The 23,443-nt window shown below is 47.7% G+C and overlaps 1 long non-coding RNA gene across 2 annotated transcripts; it reads right to left on the bottom strand.

The window, feature by feature from the left end:
• Positions 1-3,212: 3,212 nt before the first annotated feature.
• On the bottom strand, positions 3,213-22,737 carry LOC110309930. Of its 2 annotated transcripts, none has more exons than XR_002379769.2 (6): positions 22,581-22,737; positions 9,561-9,885; positions 9,051-9,150; positions 8,183-8,372; positions 7,208-7,326; positions 3,213-6,901 (listed from the first exon to the last, which is right to left on the bottom strand). It is a non-coding gene; the product is annotated as an uncharacterized LOC110309930 (long non-coding RNA). The 2 variants fall into 2 exon arrangements; XR_003834762.1 differs by having other exon boundaries at positions 9,692-9,885.
• Positions 22,738-23,443: the final 706 nt, after the last annotated feature.

The raw sequence follows: 23,443 nt of genomic DNA, 5'->3' as shown, positions 1-23,443 counted from the left end.
TCTCTCTCTCTCTCTCTCTCTCTCTCTCTCTCTCTCTCTCTCTCTCTCTCTCTCTGTCTCTCTCTCTCTCTTTCTTTGAGCCCAGGCTGCTCTGCTCTCTTCCATTCTCATTTTCTAAATTCTGGGATTATAGGTATGCATCACCACACCCGACTCTAAATTTCCTTGTAAAAAGTTTTAGTCAAGCATTGTGGTGCACACCTTTAAGCACAGTGCTCAGGAGGTAGAGGGGTAGAGGCAGGTGTCTCTGTGAGTTCAAGGCCAGCCTGGTCTACATACTAAGTTCCAGAACAGACAGAGACTCTCTCTAATATAAATGTGTGTCTGTATATATTATATATGTATTCATAAAAATAAATAACTATACTTTGAATAATTATTATTTAATTAAATAAATATTGCTATTTAAGATTTTAGTAGAGCCTTACTATGTAGTTCTGTCTGTCCTGGAACTTGCTATGTTCAGGGCAGATTAACCCTGAACTCACAAAGATCAGCCTGCCTCTGCTTCCTGAGTGCTGGGATTAGGGTGTGCACCATCACATCTGACATAAGTTTCTAATTTCTTCAAAAATAAAGAAATGAAGTGGTGGTGACACAGGCCTTCAGTCCAGCATTCAGGAGGAATCCAGCAGTGGCAGAGGCAGGTAGATTTCAGAGTTCGAGGCCGGCTTGGTTTACAGAATGAGTTCCAGGACAGCCAGGGCTACACAGAGAAACCCTGTGTTGAAAAGCAAACAAACAAATAGGAAGGAAGGAAGGAAGGAAGGAAGGAAGGAAGGAAGGAAGGAAGGAAGGAAGGAAGGAAGGAAATTGTATACTTCAAGAGCAGACATTTCCCCCAGTGGGGTAAAAGCCTTGAAGAAATAACTCCCCAAGCCCCATGCCCAGCCAGGCTGGAACTACAGAGAGGATGACTGTGCTGCACTGCCTCATGTGGGCAGGAGAGAGTTGCAGTGGAAGGCACAGTTGGGCAGAGCCACAGGAGCCAGCAGAGGCAGGAGCAGCGAAGCCTAGGCTATGGGATCCATAATTGGCTAACAAATAACAATGCCAAAATTGGATATTAGCAGCAATTAGTTTCCATAGAAGCGCTGGGGAAAAGAGCTGCAGAAAAGCCCACTGGGCCTCAAACCCAAGCAATCTGAAATTAAACTAGTGTCTCAATTAAATAGGAATAAATATTGCCACAGGAATCTAGGTTCGTGTGGGAGGGGACTGAAGAGGAGACCCCTGTGACTCTCAGAGCCACTCTCCTGCCTGTGGGTAAGCTTTTGCAGGCCCAGCCTGGTCAGTTGACTTCTAGGCCTGACATATGACCTTGGCAGACCCTGGAGCTAATGCAAGACGATTTCAGTTATCTGGCTTATTGACCCCTAGGAGGGCTGCTCACCTCATTAACAGAGCCTAGGTAGGTCCAACAAATGAGGAACATTAGGAATTTCACTCTTTGTATAAACAGAAACCTTGTTCTGTCCCTGCAGGGTAGTTTGAGATGATTGGACTGCTCTCCTCTCCGGCTGGCTCAGTTCAGCGGCTCCATCCCAGTGGCAGTGATCTGGGACCAGCGCCGCTACCGCTACCACTGCCGCTGTCGCCTAGGAAGCTCGTTCTTCAGGTGTAGGATTTGTGTTGTTTTACCTTATTTAGAGTGTTGGGTGGGGAAGGGTTGTGTAAGGGGGTTCAGGAATGTGGGGGAAGATGCCTCAGCCTTGACCCCATCATCTTGTGTACCAAGGGTGGAGTAGGTTGGGGGTGGGGTTATGAAAAGGCCACTCCTTCCTCCCCCGGAAAATAGTTTTACTGGAGCGCCCTGCTGGTGCAAGCAACTGACTACAAAGTAGCTTTCCTTGATAGGGTCCCCCGCCGCCCCACTTCCTCCCCTTAGCTACAGTCGCCTCTAGGCCGTACAGCCAGCCCTTCTTGCCTTCTGTGAGCCTTTTTTTTTTTTTTTTTTTTTTTGGCTTACTGGATAGCGCTATCCAGACCACAGGTCTCAACTGAAAGAGACAGGCAAATTGTAAAGAACAGGCAGGCCTTGGGTAAGGCCTGCAGCTCAGAAGCAGGGTGGGGTGGGGTAGGGTGGGGTGGTGATGGCTGCCTAGTCTGGGAGTGGCAAAGGAGACAATTTAGTTGAGGTCATGGGCTTTCTATAGTCTATTCTTTGAAGGTATATGCACTTTTCCTGCTCCTGTCCTGAATTTTGTAACTACCCTGAGGGTGGGCCGCCAGTGTGGGCTGGCTCCAGAATGAAATTGAGGGTGTCCGATGGATGGGAGTCGAAAAGGGGGAGGGGGGGCAATGTGCCGACTCAGGGAACTGCCTCTGCAGTTGGTTGACCCGAGTGGAAATTAGGATTTTGGCTTCGGATGCATCTTGGAACGGGATTGAAATAAACCCACTTCTTTGTGAACCTCAGATCGGCCAGTGTTTAAAACAAATGAACGAACAAACAAACAAACAAACAAACAAAAAAACAAAAAACTGGGGACAACTCAAATCTCCAGGGTTCCAAATCTGCATGATTTGGGAAGAGGGTCACAGAAAATTTGGGAGCAAAAAAAGACGAAAACGGTACCGGTTCGAGTATATGTCTCTATGCACCCAGAGCAGAAGAGAAGAGAGCAAGTCTGCTCTTAGAAGCAGTATGATTTTGGGCCTCAGCAGCACTAGGCTATCACAGAACCGGCATATTGGAGGCTGGTGAGGTAGGCTGCCTTGAAAAACTGCAGCAGGAAGCTTCAAAATGCAGTCCTCTTGCCTCCCGGGTCCCAGGTCTGGCAATTTTGTCATACGTTTAAGCAGCAAAGAGATTTGATTTGAATTTAAAATGACCCTAGCCCCAGTAAAATCTCTTAATGACCCTGGAATTTCTTTGGGGGCTTCTGTGGCTATGACCCCAGGCAGGCCCTTGTTGTTGGGTCATGTTTCCATTTTAAGGCATAGGAGAAAAATGAAGAGATGAACCTCTCTGACCTGGAAATTTCCTTGTTTTCCAAAAGGTCTGCTGCCCTGCCCCCACCTAAATTTGGGACTTCAAAATCTCTAGGCACAAAGACTGCTTCCAACAAATTCAGCTTAAAAGTCTTCCCCCTCCCACTTGCCATCCCCCACACCACATTTGCTCATGTGGTGCAATTAAATATTAAAAATCTGAATCAATTTGGCTAGGACGTGGCAAAAATACCCAATGAAAGAACTATAGATGGGTCTTGAAAGAAAAAAAAAGATCTTTATTAGGTACCATAATTCTCAACACTGCTGTTGATATCTTCAGTGTGAATCAGCCCGCCAAGCCACACACACACACACACACACACACACACACACACTACAGTCTGCCCATGTTGACTCATGGGCTCAGAAACCACCCACAGAGTGACTGAGGAAGGGGAGGCTCCATCTGTCCCAGGCAGGAATTCTGCAGCTGCCCCCAGACGGCACTCTAAGGTTGGAATGGGGGTGGGTATTATGTAAGTTCAATAGTGGGAGAGAAAATTTCCTTGTAGAGCTGGTGTGGATGGGTGCACTTGCTTTTGTGGTCAAGTGCCTTCTATATTAGCGATGGATACGGTTGTGTGAGAAAAATCTATGGCTTAATATGTGTGCACAGAGATCTATTAGCTGGGGACACACCCCTCCCCACATATTAGTCTCCCACTGAGACAGATCTGGGCTGTCTCTGACAGGGGAGAGAAACATAGCAATTGTAATTAGTCCTTTGATACATTACTAAATCTAGTCCAAGTACCGGGTTCCTTAAGAAATACAAGAGATTGTACCCAGTGGGGACTAAGGCAGTAGCGGGTGTGAACAAACCCAAGGGGAAAAAGAAAACATATACAGTCATCAAACCATGGCAGCCTCATCCTACTGTTAGATCACAAGTTCCTCCCTTCATTTTCGCCATAAGATGTAATTAGAAGGTTCAAATAGGCAGGGGAGATGATGCTGAGAATCCAGGAGGTGCCTTGAGAGAGCAGAAGGCTTCTCTGCATAATTATTATTGATGGGCAGAGAAGGGCAGCGAATGTAGAGGAAGGAGGTGACTCAGGCTGACCTTGGCTCTGATTCTTCATTTGGTGGAAACAAAAGGGGTTTGCAATTATACCTGGGGCTGAGCAGGTCATTCGAGTCCTACATACAAACCCCTTCTGGGAAGGGGATCTGGTAGACACATACGAACACTGGTTCACACAGACTGGCCAGTTCAGAACACTCCCACACACCAATAACACACTAATAATACTTTCTGGAACAAGAGTTTTACGTAAGCAATAAAATAACAATGCACCTCTCCCAACGCAGATCCTCTGGAGCATATCCCAGGCAGGCCTTATGGATGGTGCCTGCGGTTTGCGCTCTCAGAGCAAAAGCATATTGGGTTTCTACCTAAAAGGACCTTACTTGGGGAAGCATCTGGGGGTTACGTAAGATGAAATATCGGTGAAGGACGAGGGGACATTTGAAAGAATCATGGGGAAGCAATTACTGAGCTGAGGATTGCTAATGGGGACATTTGTGGTCCAGGGGGGTTGGGCCATCATCAGCTTAGGCCATTGCTTGAAGGCAAAATAACATCTCAATGAGCATGGAGGGGGTGGGCAAATGGGTGTATCCCCAAAATGGTACAGCACACTAGCCGTTCTCTTCTAACCCATTCGTGAAGTGGGGGAGCACCCCAGGAAAGGGCCAATTCTTATTTCAAGGGAGGTAGATTTTCTCGAAGCAATGGCTATGGCGTCTCTTAGGACAGCCATTGTGGCTGAGTCTTTCCCTTTCTGCCTTGAAAGCAGTCTGGCTTGCCCAGTAGGACTCAGTCAGAGACACCCTCAGGGTGTGCGCACTGCAGCTTTCTGCCTGCAAGAGTAAGCAGGAGGTGGCTTATTTCTGCAGAGCGGGGAGAAGGTTCTGGGAATGCCTAGGTGGAATGTGGTAAATTGAAGCTCAGCCTGGCTAGCTCTAACCCTCTCTTCTGTGAGGAAATTTAGAAGTCGAAATCATCATAAAGAAGGACACATAGTAGATACTCAAGAAATAATGAATACTCTTGAGGAAACTAGGCCAGAGAGGTACTGATCTATGATATACCCTCAAATACTAATTTACTAGACTAGATGAGGCTGAGGCTTTTTGAGACAAGAGTCCTCCATTAACTTCAACGGATGCTCTTTTAGACCCTGATTACTGTGTTAGGAATCAGATTAAACTCCTAAACATCCTTTATGGGCTTGGCCTTGCAAAGGCAGGCCTCTGGCATGACAGCAGGGGGGGGGGGAGGGCTACAGCCTGCTTCCTGGGGGTGGGTTGTGTGGGGGGGGGAGGAGGCCAGCTCTTGGCCTCCTTTCCCTCCCTCTGCTGCTGGGTCCTGCCCCTCCTCCATTTACTCCACCTGGAAATTAATGAGTTTAGGTCCGCCACCAGGCCATCATCCATCCACTGCAGGTTGGCGGAACACTGAGATGGAGACGGGATGGAACTGTGTCAGGGGGCCTCCAGGACCAGCTGCTGTTGTTGGGGGCTGATTTGGGAAGCAGGTGCTTCAGGATGAGGGAGGCTTAACCCTTTCTGTTCCTGGACAGCCTGCTTCAAAACAGACTTTCCTCAGGCCCCCACCTTACTCATGCTGATTTTCCTTCTGTCTTAGGGTTTTAAGAGCGATGGGGAGAGGCCCACACTCTGGGGGGTGGGGGTGGGGGCTATGCAGAGTACTGCGCCTCCTTTTCCTGTAGCTTCTGGATCTCTGCCTGAAACTTCAGTCACAGCCCCAAGGAGGCTGGGAGGCCCTGCTTAGAGCAGTGGGCTAGCTGTCAGTTTTGATGGAGTCTGTGCGCTGTCCATGAACAAATTTGCCGATCGCCTTCGCTCACCCCAGAGATCTGCTTAAGCTTGTCAAATGCCCACAGCTCTCCACCAACGGGTGACAAACAGCTTCCCCCAAAGACCTACCCCAGCAACCCCCAGCACAATACAAGGTAGCTACAGTCTAGGCTTTGGGGCAGTCTGCCAGTCGCATGGGTACTCGGTTATTATTAGTTGTTTAAGGGTAAATTGAAATCCGGAACTAAGACAGGTAGGGATGAAGGTGTTGGCCTTCTACAATGGGCAGGGTCCCAGAGCTGAGGGGCACATTTTACTCTCCAGCCGTCCCCAGGCTATTTTCTGCCGCCGCCGCCACCACCACCCGCTTGCATAGATCCGTGTTTCTGTCACAGAATGAGTTGTTTGCTTCCTAGATTCTATTTGCATCTGCACAAACCCTCCTCTGTCGGTAGCTGCACACCTCCCCACCCTAAGGGCTACGTTGCGAGGCACTCAGAAGCCTGCTATCCGTACTGTAGGCGCATGCAGCTGCAGCGCTGAGATCTGCCCAGGGCGTTGTGCTGGGTCGATCCTTCCGTGGCAGGCCCTCGTGGACCCAAGGTGCTCAGACAGCCCCATTCTTGGCATTCACCGCGTGCCTTAATTGTATGGACATTTAAATCAAGGTCCGCTGTGAACACGGAGAGAGAGGCCTTTCTCCTGAGGAAGGAAGAAGGAAGGAAGGAAAGAAAGAAGGAAGGAAGGAGAGAAAGAAGGAAGGATGGAAAGGAAGGATGGAAGGGAGGGAGGGAGGATGGGAGAAAGGGAGGGAGGAAGAAAGGAAGGAAAGGTGGAAAGAAAGGGAGGGGATGGGGAGAAGATGAGATGAAAAAAACGAGAGATGAGAAAGAAAAAGCTGGCGACGCGTGCGTGTGCGTGCGCACTGACAGCAGGGAGGGTGTGGGGTTGGGGAACGCGATGAGCTAAGGACCACCGCATCCTTCCTACCGCAGCTCCCCCAGTCACAGACAATGAGATAACAGCCACGTCCTCCGTAGGCTCTTTGTTCTCCCGCATCCTTTCGTTTCCAAGCTTTTTCCTGCAAAGGGGAGGGGGGTTCGGGATGTGGGTGGAAGTGGGAGACGGAGGGGTGCCTCCCCCGTGTTAATTACCCCGACTCCCTCACTCCTCTCCTCGCGCTTCGCCTCCCCTGCAGTTCCAGACAATGAAAAAACATCAACCCCACCTCGCCCCACCGCAGCGAATCCTACCCACCCAGTTCGCTCTCAGCTTCGCCTAGGAAACTGAGGGGGACCAGGAGGAGGGAGATGACGGAGAGGAAAGGGATGGGAAGCAGGGGCCCAGCTACTGCTGCCTGGGCAGGGCGTGTGGCCGCCGCCTTTACCTTGAGTGTAGAGTCCTGGTGCAGCCTGGCCGGGCGTGCCTCAGGGCAGAGCTGCTGCGGTCCCTTACCAGGATCTGTGGGAATCAGCCTTCCGGAACTCTCCTGCTGCGGTCCTCTCGCTTAGGTCCCAAGTGGTGGATGGGAAAAAGGAAAAGAAAAAAAAAAAAAAAAATAAGAGCGAGGCCCATCTGGCCCCTCATCAGCCTTGTCAAGTCTTGCATACGCTAAAATGCTAATGACCTAGATAGCTCATGCAAAATGCAGCAGGGAGGGACAGAGAAGGAGGGGGAGCGAAGGGAGAGCGAGAGAGGGAGGAGTGAAGGGAGAGGGAGGGGGAGACAGAGGGAGGAGGGAGACTGGGAAGGGGGAGGGGGGAAAAGAGAGAGAGAGCGCACCCCTACATGTTCCCCCACCCCACCCGTCAACCGGTTTTACAGCGGTAAAGGGTGGGTGTAGATTTTAAAAGGTCACCCCTATAGAATGTAGCTGGATGGGGTGGGGGAGAGATCCCCAAATCCATAGGGACAATAAAATATTATTTTAAGACCCCTCCCTCTCTGCTCTCCATCACTCTGTTTACACACAAGTCCAGTCACCTTATGCATGTACATGTCAATTTCTCAAGACTGCTTTCAACAGACACCCACGTTGGCATTCCCTGAACAAATCCACCCAGTGCACCAGAGTGAGGAAGGTGCTTCCTAACCCACAGACCTCCTTCACCTGGTCCATCCCACTCCCCACTAGTGCCTTATCCTTTCAGGCAGCCCCCCCCCCTTTTCTAAGCCTGCCCCATTCTCCTTCCCTCCGGCTTAAAAAAAGCCAGGTAGAGGGCATAGAGGACAAGTTAAATCTAACTGGATCGGTTCCGTTCAGCTTCCCACCCACCCCACAGAGTTGGGGGACACAGTCTTTACCTAACACTGACCCTTTTAAAGCATGCCACAAAAATCAATAAAATTGAGTCCGAATAACCTCAGAGGTCCGCAGGTCCGGCCGGGTACTGTTGGGCAGCGTTGATCTCTCCAATCGGGGAGCCAGAGTTCTGCGCGTCCCAAGACGCTTTGTCCCGGAACCCCGCACAATATCCTCATCTTTTTGTTCTCCTTTAAAGGATCCTGGTTGCAGTCCGCCGCGTTTCAGCCAGTCCAAACCAAAGGCGGATCTATTGGAATAAAAAGGGATGAGGATAATATACACGTAGATGGATGCGGGAAAGTAGTGGAGGCTAAAGTCAGCCCCGCCAGCAAGGAGCGGCCTCCCTGGCCAAGCCCCAAGTGCTTCCTCGGCTATTGAAGGGAATTGCTGCTGGCAGGCGCTGGTGGTGGCTCCACCTGGCCGGAGGAAAAGCTAACGGTCAAATCCGGCATCCTGGCGATGACCCTGAAAGAACTAAGACACAAAACCAAAACCAAAAAACCAAAAAACCCAAAAAACCAAAAAAAAAAAAAAACCAACAACAACAACAAAAAAACCCCAAACCAAACCAAACCACCAAAACAAAACAAAAACGCAAAAAGCCAGAAACCTCCTCTGGTGAACCAGAGCATGCATGCAGAAGAAACCGCTCTGCTGGTGGCCGCGGCCGAGGGGGAAGGATGCTAGCGCAGGAGGCGAAGGTTGCAGAGGCTGCACCCTCAGATGAATAATAATAACGCGCTGAGAAGTTGCAGTGCAGCTTGGAAATCCAACCCTGCGCGTGAACTCGCGTCGAGTGCGGATTGCAGGGGATGGGGGAGAAAGGGGGGGGGGAGGAGAGAAGAGAGGGGGAGGGGGTGAGGGGATTGAGAGGAAGACAGAGAGAGGGACGCAGAAATTTTAGTGCCTTTTCTTTTAGTCTTACCAAGAGCTGATCTCCTTCACTGTCCTCGTTGGGAGAGGCCGTGGTCCTTTTTAAAAATTATTATTCCTTTAACGGATTATTCAGCTAAGAGAAGCCACATCTGCTGACGGTTCCGAAAACAAGAGGATTAGGAGTCGGTCCACAGAGCCCGGCCCGCAGCCCCCCACCCCCCTCTGCACCAGCACACGTCACTCTCACTGCCCCCGGGCACCTCCCTCTCCTCGCTCGGTGTTCGGGAGGGTTGTGCCAAGAAAAATGCGGATTTGGGGAAAGTGAGAAGTGGGGGTGCTCTCACGAACGGGAAAGCCAAGGCCGGAGGTGGCGATTCGCACCCCTACACTTACACTGGCTTCCGTTTATCGGTTTAGATCCTGGGAGAAGGGGGTGCTTTCACCGCACCCACACGCGCCGCATCTGCAGTGGTCAGAGCCCTCCGATCCCTTGAAGCCACCCTGGCCGCCCCAGACCCTGCCAATGTCCTCTGAGTGGACTCGGGGGGCTCAATCCTACCCCTGCCTGAATAGATTCATGGTCTCCAGTCCTCTTTTTCTCAGTCCCCTCTGTGCAATACCGCCGCTAGCCCACTCCCGGTTTCTTGAGCTTCCGTCAATGGAGTGGGGGGCTCGGGGGCACCTGCACACCTTCTGTTTGTCGTCCTCAGCCCGAATTGCCGGGCTGTGGCTCAGCCAGGCTGGTGAAGATGGAGCTGGGTGTTGCTGTGGTTGCGGTTGCTGTCACTGCGGAGAGCGCGAGGCTGCGGGGCGGTGCGGCGACCCGAGCGCCAGTGCAGCCTCCTCCTCACCCCTCCCTAGGCTGGCGTCTGGGCAGGACAGTGCTGGGGGTGGGAAGACGAATGGCGGAAGGTGGGGGGATGGAGGACCATAGTCTCTTGTCGTCCCCCCCCCCACAACCTCCTCCCCCCACCCCCCCGCAGTCAAGGTGAAAGTGAAGGAGAGCGGGCGCGCGTGCTCGCGCCTCTAGTTGCGTGCGCGCGCTCCTCCCCTGCCCGCGCCCTCCCGCCCGCCCTCGCCCGCCGGGGCCAGATGGACGTCCGAGATTACAGAGGCACAAAAGTGCGTCTACACGTCCAGCCACCCGTCCTCCGGACGTGGAGAGCCACTTCGGGGAGGCGTCTTTTGTTGTACTTGTGTAACTGTTTTTCTTTTCCAAGAGCAGAGTTAGCTGTGGCTTAAAGAAGGACCCAGAATGAATGTCCCCCATAAGAGCGAACCAAAAAGACCTTCCCCCACTCGAGCCCCCGCGCCTGGGATGAGAAATCTGTCTTCCCAAAGGGCTACTGCGGCAGCCGCGAGGCAGCCCCGACCTGCTCACGCAGGCCCATCTGCTTTCCCTACGCCTGCTTTTCTTTGATGACTTAAAATAAACAAATAAACAAACAAACAAAAAAAAACTGAACTGTTTCTTGGGCTATGTTGAATTCAAGACATCTAGACATGGGGAGAACAAACTCGGAAAGCTAAAAGCAGCCTTAACTGTGGTGGCTGTCAATGGCCAGTGCAGGGGGTGGTGGCCGAGGCACCCACCTAGCCCGGATGGACCTCCGGGATTGCCCCCTGGATTGAAGGCCATTTCTGTTTCTGTCAATTGTTAGGTAAGGACCCCAACAGAAGAACGGCGGTAACAAAACCTCCCCCATTTTTGCTTCAACACTGTGTGGCTAGAAGCTTAGAAAATAAGCAGTTTTTGTAAATTTCTAGAATTGAGAATCTTGGGAGGGGTGGGTAAGAATTAGAAAACATCCTTGTGATGGATTTTAATTAAAAAAAATGTAGTTAGTTGACAAAGGCCCCCCCGCTAGGCAATCTTTCTGGGAACACTGACCACTTTCATAATAGTCCCCACCAAATCGCTGGTCTCTGTCTGCGGTAACTTGGTCTTACTTTCCACCATTTTGATCAAGGTTTTTAGCTTTAGGACTATTCTAATGTTCTGTCTATAAAGCATTCCTCGGCAGACAGTTTCGAACCCCTGCACCAGGAAAGGGTGGGGCTGTGACTTGAGGTCTAGTCAGTTTTGACTCAAGAGCAATGGGACATGGAGGCTACTGTCCTGTGCTAGACTGTCAGATAGGCCTGGGATTTTGTTTAGCTTAAGAACGTTTTTAATGCAATTCTCCTGCGCCGTTGCGGCATTGCGGGACGCTGGCTCTCTCGTCTTGCTGCGTGGGGCGCGCGCGCCGGGGTGGGGGTGGAGTGGGGGAGCGGAGACCTGGTTTTGTAACAGGCTCCGCAGGCCCGAGTGGGAACGCCTTAAATGATGAGCCCAGGGTTAAAAAAGAAAAAGAGAAAGGGAGTGGGGGGTAGATACGGCAGCTGATGCTGAATTAATAGTTAGAGCATACCCCTGGGACTTTCTCCAACCAGGGGGTCAGGAGTCCTTGCCCCTCCCCCAGCCACAGATTTCATATCTGTTTTTTACCAGTCTGAGCGGACGGATGCTGGGCCATTTGTAATGGCTTCTTAAAACCTAAACCCTTGGGCTTAAGGGTTGTCTATGCGCCTGATCAAACTCACCCCAAGTACTAACACGTTAAGAAATTACATTGTAAAACCTCCCCAAATCGGATTGACTGGGCTGTTTGGGGCCCATATGGCTGGACAGCTGGACAGCTCCGCTGAAAAGACACCATTGCCCCTCGGATGGGATAAAGCAGGGCTTCCCCAGAGAGCTCAGACATGACCTAAGTATTAGCGTAGCCTGGGGTAAAGACTGAGTTAAATCTCTCTCCCTTCTTGAGGTTAAAATAAAGACAACAGAAATCAAAAGGGGAGTACTTTTGAATTCATTGTGAATGGCGTGCCTCCTGCTGGTCCCACCATAGGAAGGAGAAGGAAGGAAGACTGAGAGGTGCCCTTCAGCTGAGTACATGCATGAGAGTGGGTAAACGGGAGGGGCAGGAGATTGGAAAGAAATATATTATTTGCCAAGCCGTGACATGTGTCAGTGACATTTGTGGTTCCCTGTTCAGAGAAGCAGGGTTCTGACCTCTCTCAGCTGATGCTCCAGTGTTAACCATGAAGAACAGTGTCTGAGTGCAATTTCCACGGTGAGAAGAAAGATGGAACCCGTGCGCGCGCACGCGCGCGCGCGCACACACACACACACACACACACACACACACACACACACACACACACACACACACAGAGAGAGAGAGAGAGAGAGAGAGAGAGAGAAGAGAGAGAGAGAGCCCATTATGAAATGCAGCCGGTTTAATTTTTAATATGATGGCGGAGCCTCTAGCACATTCTTCCCTTGTTGTTAGCATTCAGGAGGAGTCATTTATCCTGTGGCAGAAAATTTTTAAATGGCTTTAAAAAAAATGTCCTGAAATAGAATATTCTATCGTCACCTTCTAGTTTTGGAATACAAAACTCTATCCCTAGTGAAATATTCAGACAAATAAGCTAAGTTTGTTCTTACTTATCTATCTGTATTTCTGATACCGGTTTTCTTCAGGCCTTTCCAGTAATGTTGAAGGAGGGAGGGTGGGGAGAGGAAGAATGAGAGAGAGAGAGAGAGAGAGAGAGAGAGAGAGAGAGAGAGAGAGAGAGAGAGAGAGAGAGAATCGAGGTTTATAAAATCATCATTCAAAGTCATCCAACTCTATTTTGGAAGATCATTTCTACAGTGAGCCTCCCTCATTTGCAAGGTTTATATCAATTTCAGCAGATTCGGAAGTTCGTGCTTTCCGTGAACGTCAGTTCACATCTTTGGAAATAACTGCAGATACTTCTGCAGTTACCTTGTCTTTCCAAAAACAAAACACAGCAGAAAACAGATTTGGAGGTGGCATTTGGACTGCTAATGATAGAACCTGGGAGCTGCCTGACTCTTCCTGATGCACATGAAAGAAAAAAAGCAAGGCCCAGAGAGATGGAAAAAATCCCTTCTAGAACCGCGAGGCCGATTCCTAGTAAAGGACAAAACCTGGGTCATTTTTGTTGTTATTGTTGTCGCATATTTTCTTCTGTATCATATTTGTACCTTCATATTTTTTCTTATGATTTTTTTTTTTTGCCAAATAAAGGAAGTAAGTAGCTTAGGGTAACATTAGTCTAAAGTAATGTATGCTATTTTTCAAGGTAACTGGCAAAGAAGACTGTGCAGGTTTTCCAACATATAGAAATGATAAAATTCTGAGGACCTGGAGTTACTAATTACTCTGAATGAATAGCTGCCCATTGTGAATGTATGTTGAATTACCACAGGCTATCCCATGACTAGGCACAGTGACCATTAAAATAAGCAAACAAAAACATTTACGGAAAGCTAAAGAAGTAGCCTGCTCTGTTAGTCTTGTGTGGTTCGTTTGGCTTAGAGTGAATTTTGAGATTCAGATGTTCCTTACGTGCATTTCTCAAGTTTGAGCTGTATTCCGGGACATGTTTAGAAAAAATACACAGAGCCAGCTCGTGTGTGTTGAGGGGAGAGAGCCTGGGGACAGTTCAGGGACTTTGACCCAGTGCATTAAGTCTATAACGTGTTCAGGAAGTAATCACATTAAAGCTGGCATAAGCATTTTTGAGGAAGGACCCACAAAGCCTGAGCTCCCACAATCAGCACCCTTCCATACTCATTTTGAGGGAAGAATGAGGAAGGCCCTTGAAGAGGGTCTTTGGTGCAAGTTTCCTTTATCAGATGGCAGTCACCAGTCAATTTATTTTGCTTCTGTTTTATCTGACAAATTATTCATAGTGTACAACACCCCTAATCTTTAAAGAAAGCCAAAAGGAAAACAAACCACAGCTTGGTGGAGGACACCCCCCCCCCATTTTCTTTTGCAATATGGGGAGGTGATTTGCAAAGTCCTTGTCCTCACCTGGGTTGTAGGAGCCTGTTCCTGCCAGTAGGCTGGAAGATAGCATCTCTCTTTTAAAGATCTGTCTGGCAAATCCTGCTCAGGTCTTAAAAAGCAGAACAAGGAAAGCTTAAAGTCTACGTGTGTTTAAATGTAATTCATCTGATGGCACAGCCTTCTTTATTTTTGATGACTCTGTGGGTCAGGTAATGGTCCCTTCAGCAGGTGAGAGTATCTCTATTCCCCTTGGAACGTTCCAGTCCAGTGTAACTGGGCCTCCTGTGCCTTCTAAGCAGATTGACTGGAGCCTACTGCAGATTTAAAAGCCATCCCATCGTCCCATCGCTCCATGCTGACCTAGATTGCAGGATGAAGGCTAATGATTCATTTGCAATGCTTATGGTGGGCAGCTACTGCAGGCTTCCCCTCCCCCCTCACTCCCAAAGAAACCCTGTTCTCCTTATCATCTGATAGTACCACAAATAAATATTTTTGTTCAATTGCTACATAGGGCATGAGATTATTTCCTAATGAATTATATGCCTCGGGAGAGGAACCATAGCTCACCAGTGCTTCGGGCAATTTTTAGCATGTGTCAGATTGTGTTTGCATTGGAGATTTTTTTTTAAAGTAATCTCTTGTTTTTCTTTTCGTCTTTGTGCAGAGTTATAACATTCAACATACTTTAGGTCTAGAGAAGCCTTGTTTGTGTTTAAGAGTCTAACAGGAACATGAAACTGTTTATATGCAATGAAGGGGACAGAGGGGTGGGGGAATCTCATGATCATATTCATGTGCCAGATATTGTTTTAATAGGAACCGGACAAGGCCTTCACCGAATTTCATTTAGAGGCAGCCACCATGCACAATAAATTATAAAATCAGTGCATTAGCCCTGAAAAAAAAAAGGCTCTGCTGATAACGAGGGACCAATTGGTGTGTTCATTAAATATACAGATTTGAAGCAGAATTAGTAGAAACGACGGGAATGGAAATCTTGTCAATCATAGGTGAGACGGGTGACAAGTTCGAAGGGGGGGAAAAAGCCTGCTTCAGATGTGATTCATATCTTGTAGGATTGTGTCTGAGGATGATTTAAATAAATTTGGACATTAGGTAGTGACAAGAAGAAAATGAAAAATAACATCCAATTGGACAAAAAGACTGCTAGGCCTCTGGAATTGGGAGAGAGAGAGAGAGAGAGAGAGGAACAGGGAAGAAGGGTGAAGGGGGGTTGTTGGAGGATTGCTTTTTATAATGAATGAATGAATGAATAGATGAAATCTAGAATATTTATTTCCCAGTAGCCAGCACTCAGGAGACACTTAACCATTGTTCATAAAATAAAATCACTGTCCCCTCTGTGTTTGGCACCTTCAAACAGATCATCTGCATATATAACATTGTCGGGGAGGCCAAGGGGCTGCTGAGCAAAGTACAGGGATGAGGAGGTGGAGGGCTTGCTCACAATCAGGAATTGCAAAGCACAGTAAGTGGGCATTTCCAAACACGACATAAAACAAAGGGGACCAGCATCCCCACTCTGCGTCAGGCACAATGCTATTTGGGGGCTTTTTTTCCTTACAGACTCGACAGTCTCACAGCCACGAGAACCCCATTTCACAAAGAGAAGACACTGCAGACTGCTTTAAATGACTTGGTGAAGTGTGTAAACTGGGATTGGGGGCGCAAGTCTGCCAGTCCCCAAGATTCTGCTTTCTCCATCATAACACCACTCCACAGCCTTCTAGAACACGGATGATGTTATATAATGCAAAGCTGATATTAAAAAAACAAAACAAAACCCAAAACCAAAAAAAAAAAAACCAAAAAACCAATAAAACAAAAAAACCAAACCCCAATCAAACTAAACAAACCAAAACAGCGTTTGTCCTGCGGCACGCAAGCAGGGTGAGGTGACGACAGATCAGCAGAGGAGAAATGTCACTTAAGACTGTTTTTTTCCACTGCTAAACAGTGTTGTGCACTATGCAAATGGGATTGCAAAGGGTAGGTTGCTACTAACCCTTTTATGCTAGTTGTGTTTCAGAGATGATACTCGGGGCAATCAGCACAAACCACACACACTGTATCCTAAATAATAGGACTGCTGGTGTGCATCATTCTGCCATCCTCCCTACGACCCGGGAAGCCGAAGGCAATGATCTATCGCGACAATAACGCTGTGCATTTAAACAGCATCTTTTAAGGGCAGTGGCAGTGTTTCACCACCTGGGGTGGGGAAGGGGAGGGGTATCAGAGAATTTAGCAATCCTTTCGAGGGTAGAGTTCCCCTGGGGAAATTCTGGGGGGGGGTGGCGGGCTGTCAATCAAGGTGAATACCTCCTTCTGGGTAAACTCCTGTGTCAGGCTACCCCAAGACAGACCTGGTAAAGCAAGATCTCTTGTTGGGCTGACACTCGAGTTTTGGTGCCTGGTCAGACACTGGAGCTGGTACCATTCAATGCAAAATGAAAGGAAGGACTGATACAAAAAAAGATGTGGGAATAAAGAAAAAAAAAGTAGGGTTGGAGTGGGGAAGGATGAGGGAGGCCACACAAGCCTTACAACTTGAGTTCCGTTCCAGAACCCATGGTAGAGAGATTAGACTTCTCAAGCTGTCCTCTGACCTTCATCTGTGTGCGGTGGCACCCCTCACTCCACCCTTCAAGCACACGGACACAACTCATAAGGAAAAACGAGAGAGTTTTGTCTTTACGTGATCCCTTTCTCTGTTTACTTTTTGGTTTGGTGCTGGGGACTGAACTTGGGTCCCCATGCTAAGCATACACTCCACCACTGAGCTCCACTCGGCCCAAGTATTAAGATTTAAATTATTCACTGACTGGGACAAGAACTGTGGCAGTTAATTCGATTCTTTGCTGATAGAGCAGCAATCAGAATCTTACCGAGATACCTTCTCTGTCTGATAAAGAAGCCTGTGTACCCAGTGCAGCTCTCTGGTGTGGGATTTCTAGACAGGGAGGAGGTAGGAGCCTGGGTTCAAGTTTTAGGTTTGGCTGTGACCTTGGGTCTGTCCTTTCCCCTTTCAGATTCTTAGGCCCTCCCTCACAGATAACTAGAGGCCAGTGGCTGCCTTCCATTTGTCTGCCACTCTGACCTTTTGTCTTATTCTTTGCTTCCCCTTGTGTGAGGGTTTCTCTTGATTCCTTATCAGAACTACTTGCCGTTCAGGATCTCATCTGATCGACTGGAGCCTTCTGTTTGTTCTCCTAAAGGAAGCTTTAGAAGGCCTCAACATCAGTGAACATCTCGGGAACTCCTCAGCTGGTGAGTGATGGATTCGGGGAGGAGAGAGGGGATGCTCTGGTAGAAAGGTGCTGGCTTGATCTGGGCTCTTGTCTTCTTCCCCCATAGCTGGTGGCCCTATAGAACGGCTATGGACCTTGGAGACATTCCATCTCCATCTGGTTTTCTGTGTGAACCACGGTAATATCGGTCAGACCAAGGAGTTTACAGAATAATAACCAGTGAATGCTTTGCTACCTCTGTGTATTCTCTCTGGGCCCAGAGAGATGGCTCAGTGGACAGAGGCAGTGTTGCTGACAACCTGAGCTCACCGCTTAGGACCCACATGACCTCCACATGTGTGCTATGGTACATATGTGCAAGTGCACACATGTACAAATAAACAAAGTAAGAAGAACTAAATACATAAAAAAGATGAACAAAGATGTTCCCCGAGGCTTATAGCTTCTTACAACTCACTCTTTCAAGAGAGCCAGCAAGTGAACATTGTCCCCAGGCCTCACCGTGTAGTCCCTGTCTCTGGTCTTCCCAGCAGAAGGGGAGTCTGGAGAAAGAACACTTCATGGTTACTCTCAGGTGTCTCAGAGAATTAACGAGCATCAGTACACAGAGATGGAGCCTCATAGGAATCAATGTCCGGAATCTCGGGGAATGGGAGTTGAATCCTGAGGCTTTCAGAAACCTGGAGTTTGGAGAGTTGGGAGAGGGGGCTTCCCCAGATGCACATGGTCTTGGAACTGTTGTGTGCATGCATGGACTAAGGAGAGTTCGGTAGCTGCGAGATGAGATCGAGGCTCTCATGAGTGGTGTGCCTTGCTCAGCACAGTTATTTGCTAGGTGGCCTGACTGTGTGAGAAGCCAGAGAAGGGTTAGTTGAGGAGAGGGGGAAATCTGATATTGTTCTTTTTATAATTTTTATATTATTATTTTGTGTGCATGTTTTGGCTGCATGTATGTAAGGGCATTGAAGTTACAGGTGATTGTGAGCTACCTTGTGGGTGCTGGGAATCAAATCTGGGCCCTCTGCAAGGGGAACCAATTCTCTCAACTACAGAGCCATCTCTCCAGCACCCCCTTTTAAAATTTATTTCATTATAGCTTGGGGGTTCTTGCTCACTTCCTTTCCCATTAGTCCACAGCCTAGCTTTGTTAGAACCTCAAGTTTTCAGAGATTCTTTAATTTTTTTTGGGAAATAATGCTTATATACTTATGCTAGAGTTGTCAAGAGAAAATGATAAACTATAAAATATGTTTTAGCACGTGCTCAATAAGTGCTACTGAAGGAAGACATTTATGTCTAGGAAGGAGGAGGAGGAAGAAGAGGAAAGAAAGAAAGAAAGGGAGAAAGGAAGAAAGAAGGGAGGAAAGAAAGAAGGAAAGAAAAGGCAGGAAGGACCCCAAAAGGGTGGGATACAGTTCAGTGGTAGAACACCTGATTGGTATGTCTGATGACTCCAGGTCAGCATCACAAAGAAAGAAAGGAGGTTCCTGGCAAACACCACCAGGGCATCCTTGGCTTGGTCTTGGGCGAAGGCTGGAGTAGTTTCCCAATAATAGGTAACAGGTAGCAAAGGAGGATAAGTGTAGCAACCTCTTCAGGATCTAAGGCAGTCTCCCTCTTGGAGACTCAGGTTTAAAATCTATGTCTGTCTTCAGGAAAATCACATTTTGCCCAGTTCACTGCTGGCACAATAGGCTAGCAGGACCGGCATGAGGGCAGAGACTGAAGACATTTTGGGGGTGTCTGGGAGAGCCAAGATACCATCCAGAGCTCATCAGGTGTGGTGGAGTGACACAGGCTGAGGGGAAGGCCTCTTTTTTTTTTTAATGAAACATGCTATAAGGGGTATGTGAAGAGCATACTCACAAAGACCTTTCAATGAGGAAAACAGAAAATTTCCTGGAAATGAGTAGTCTCGTCATGTACCATATATATTATGATACAAGTATGTATTATTATATAAGTATGTATAATATATAGATAATATATAAACATATTTAGACATCTATCTATCTATCTATCTATCTATCTATCTATCTATCTATCTATCTATCTATCTCTATCCGGAGTTGGAATAAAATCTACCTATGTGTGTTTGTAAGGAGCATGTAAAAAAATATAAAATGCCAAGGATAGAGAAAGAATGGCAGATAGTTTTTTTTTTTTTTTTTTGATTTTTGTTCTTTTGAGATAGCATTTCTCTGTGTAGCCCTGGCTGTCCTGGAAGTTGCTTTGTAGATCGGGCTGGCCTGAAACTCACAGAGATCCACCTGCCTCTGCCTCTTGAGTGTTGGGATTAAAAGTCTGGACTACCATGCCTGGCAAGCAGCTAAATTTTAACCAAACAAAAACTGTCAGTGCTTGTAGATGTCAGACTAAAGCATCCTGGAAGACTAAACACAGTGATAAGGGTGGGCTATCCACAGCAACCACTGGAGGGAGACCAGCTGAGGAGAGTGATAATTCTAAACTTGTGTGCTCTTAGAAATGGAACGTCAACTAGGAAAGAAACTAGCCACCTCCAAAACCACCAAACCTACAAAAGCCAAGGAAACAACACGAACAAAGAAACGTCCTTACAGGAAGAGAATCGGGAATACAATCCAAAGATTTTGAATTTCCTTTTTCTTGGTCATTGATTTAAAAAGCCAACAACATAGAAAGGTTATGCAAATGTAAACCAACGTGACATCCTCCTTTTAAGGACTGGGGATATAGGTCAGTTGTATGTTGCTTGTCTACCATGACTTAGACCCAAGGGTCAATATCAAGCACCCCAAAAGCTGGGTGTGGTGAGGCACACCTATAATTCCATCACTGGTAAAGTAGAGGCAAGATCGATTTAATTTCACCCTTGGCTACACGCAAGTTTAAAGCCGTAGTAGGTTGAATGGGGCCTCCCCTTCTACATACATACTTTATTTTAACACACAGGTTTAGAAAACCTCTTACTCATTATTAGAAAAATCCCACACCTGGGACATTTTCTGTAAAACCTTGATCATGTTTTACCCAACAGCCCCGTTTCTTAGTCCTGTTTGTTGGTAGCAGTAGATGAATCGTGGCACTCACTTTTGGCCTGCCTCCCCTCCTATCTTCCTCCCTGTCTCTCTTCCTCCTCCCCTCCCTCCTTATTTCCCTCCCTTCCCTTTCTTCTTCTCCCCCTCTCTTCTTTCTTTCCCATTTCCTTTCTTTAAGACAAATCTCATGAAACCCAGGCTAGCTTCAGTATATAGCCAAGAATGACCTTGGACTTCCGGTTCATCTGTCACCACCTCTTGAACTCTGAGATTTCTGGCATGAGCCTCCACTCCTAGTTTTGTGTGGTGCTGGGGCTTGAACTCAAGGCTTCCTGAGAGCTAGACAAATATTCTACCTTCTGAACTATACCCCTGATCCTACCTCTCTTCTTTTATTGTGGTAATATATATGCAACATGAGTTTAACATTTTAGCCTTTTATTTTGAGACAGGATCTTATTCTGAAGTCTAGGCTAGCCTGGAACTCACTCTGTAGCCCAGGCTGGCTTTGAATTTGTGGTGACCCTCCTTCCTCAGCCTCCCCATATGAGCCACCAAATCCAGCACCATTCAAAACAGTAGCATTAAATACACCCCCAATGTCATCTAACCATCACCCCTATCCATTTCCAGGCGTCTCCACCATCCCAAACAGGAACTCTGTCCCTATTCTTTTCACCCATGCCATTTTGGATAAGTTGCCAGTTTCTTCATCTGTAAGTTGAGCTAATCATATTATCTACTGAATAGGATGATTGTCAGGGTTAAATGACGTCATGCAGGAAAGCGGCTTAGCACTGTGCCTGGAACTGTGGCTTATTGAGTACACGCCCAGCGCTGCTCTAGAGAAGAGCAAGAGAGAAGGACACAGACCTTTTAGTTTGAGGACAGTCTTATAGCTGTGCATGATAGGAAGCAATGACTGAAGATGTGCTGCATGGAGGGGGTTTGATAGGAACTATTGCTGCCAGCAAACAGCAGCTCCTCCAGGTCTGTCCTGCCAGCATCAGCAGCACCTCTGGCATGCCACAGAAACTAGAGACTGTGGTTGAATAAGGAAGGAGAGAATGGACACTCGAACGTTTCAGTGCTCGGAGGGAGGACAGAAACTGTATAGTCTTACACACCAGTTTATCAACGAGAAAAGACAGAGGCACTGGGAAGGAGAGTAGCAAACCTGGCTCCCATAGCTATAGACCTGGCTGATAGACGCAGTCAAGTTCTGAAATATATCTCATCTTGTTAACTTGAAACAACCCAGAAAAGGATGAGGCAGACCAGAGAATGCCCTGATGGTGCATGTGATGCCTAACCGAGAGTCCGCATTTCCAGTGCTCTGCTCTGTTTGCACGTTTGAACCACAGTGCTATAAATAATTGCTTTTTTTTTTAATTGAAGAGAGAATATTCGCTTCCATCCTAGAGGCAAAGATCATACTGGTTGTAGGAAACATAGAAATTAACTTTTTAAGAACTAGATTATTAAGGAAAATAGGACTTTATAGAAGGAGCTTAAGCAGTTCACACTTTTTAACCTTATCCAGTCTCAGTCTTCCTGACTTGTTGTCAGGCATAGATAATGGGGGAGTAAGGCCTCAGGATGCTGTGCTGGGGTGAGCACTGAGATATCGGATGTCAGCCTCCTTGGGGTTGCCGAGCACATCTCAGTCAGCGTGTGAGATCTCTGGCAGGTCCAGGAAATAAATGAAACTGCAAAGCCAGGGGTCACTTGCATCACCCCTGGTATATGGATGGCGTTCAGCAAACATGCAGTCCACAGACCAAGCGAGGCACTGTTGTTATGACAAGCTCTCCAGGTGATGGAAGTACTTGATATTGTGACCCAGAGAAAAGCCTCAAGGGAGAAGATAGCCACGAGGGCAGGGAGATTTATGGCCAATGCAGACTGTTTGCTGTTGTGCCCCAAGTTGCCATTAGTTCAAAATAGCTCCCTATATTCACTGCAAGCAAAGAGATGTGTCCTAGTGACATTCACACTGTAGCTGCAGTCTTTGGCTTCATGCCCAGGGGTATTGAGTCACTCGACCCAAGGGCACCTCTCATGTCCCCACGTAGAATAAAAGAATCTTGTGCTGGGGACCTGGACCCTAGGTTCAAGACCTATCCTTTAGTAGCTCTGTAATTTTAGGGTTGCAACTCTCTGAACACATGGCTGCTCTGACTCTCTTGCTAAAAAACACTGTGGTCTATTTATTTACTGCATTCACAGATACGTATGTATTTCTGCACCATGAAAATGTAAGTGCTCCCCTGCCCCTACTCCTCCCCCTCTCTCTTTCACACACACACACACACACACACACACACACACACACACACACACACACACACATCCCTCTGTCAGGACCTAGAATTTTTACTTGGTTGATGTCCCCAGTGAATAGGATGTTACTCACCACCTTCAGAGTGACATAGCCCAGCAGCCTCTGGACTACATCCTCACCCTCCTTGTGACTTGGTGCTTCTGTCGCCACAGAGGTAGAAATGATTCCCAACCCCTGGAGTCTGTGCTGTGGCTGCTACGGTTGCTGCTGCTCCTGCAGCCGCCCCTGCTTTTTCTACCAGGGATGCAGCAGCCGCATAGAAACGCTGAGCACAGCACATTTCTGAGCTGGGGGGGAGGCAGACCGGATCGCTGCAGAGTGAGATAGGTTTCCATTCTTCCAATGGCTAGTCCTTTCCATTATGTATTAGTAAGTGTGTGTACAGCCAGGGGTAAGTTTATTTTTAAACACTGCAACCTGCAAAGTCACAGACTTGAGATACCTAAGCTTTGGCCAGCATCAGACCTCCTTTGTGCATCCAGAGTTAATAAACTGGCACTGGGGGCTGGCTGCCTGTTTCAGACCTACTCGTGAAGGTGACGTGTGTGTTTGTTGGTGACAATGGTGGCAGCATCTTTAGAATGTCCTATGGCTGATGCCGGGCTTTTTCCCTCAGGGGTGATGTTTCTGCTCTTAGAATCCAGGCACCATCATTTAGTCTGATGGGCTGAGTGCTGCTTTGGGGCAGGCTTTCCTGACATAATCTTCTGGGAATAGAATGGGGGCAGAGCTCATGACTCAGGAGTGATGGGGCTGGAATTTGCCTTTCAGTTTCCAGATGTCTTCCTGAACTGTTCAGTCAAGTGTCATAGGTGCTGCTCCTTGTTTCTCCATCCACTCCACAGCTTATGGTCTTTGGGCACCTTTGCCTTCCTGAGTTTTCATTTTTTTTTTCTTTCTTTTTTTTTTTTTTTTTTTTTTTTTTTTTTTTTTTT

The sequence above is a fragment of the Mus caroli genome, chromosome 14 (genome assembly GCF_900094665.2).
Source record: "Mus caroli chromosome 14, CAROLI_EIJ_v1.1, whole genome shotgun sequence".
Classification (NCBI taxonomy): domain Eukaryota; kingdom Metazoa; phylum Chordata; class Mammalia; order Rodentia; family Muridae; genus Mus; species Mus caroli.
The sequence above is the reverse complement of the archived record's forward strand: the minus strand, read 5'-3'. Positions and strand labels throughout refer to the sequence as shown.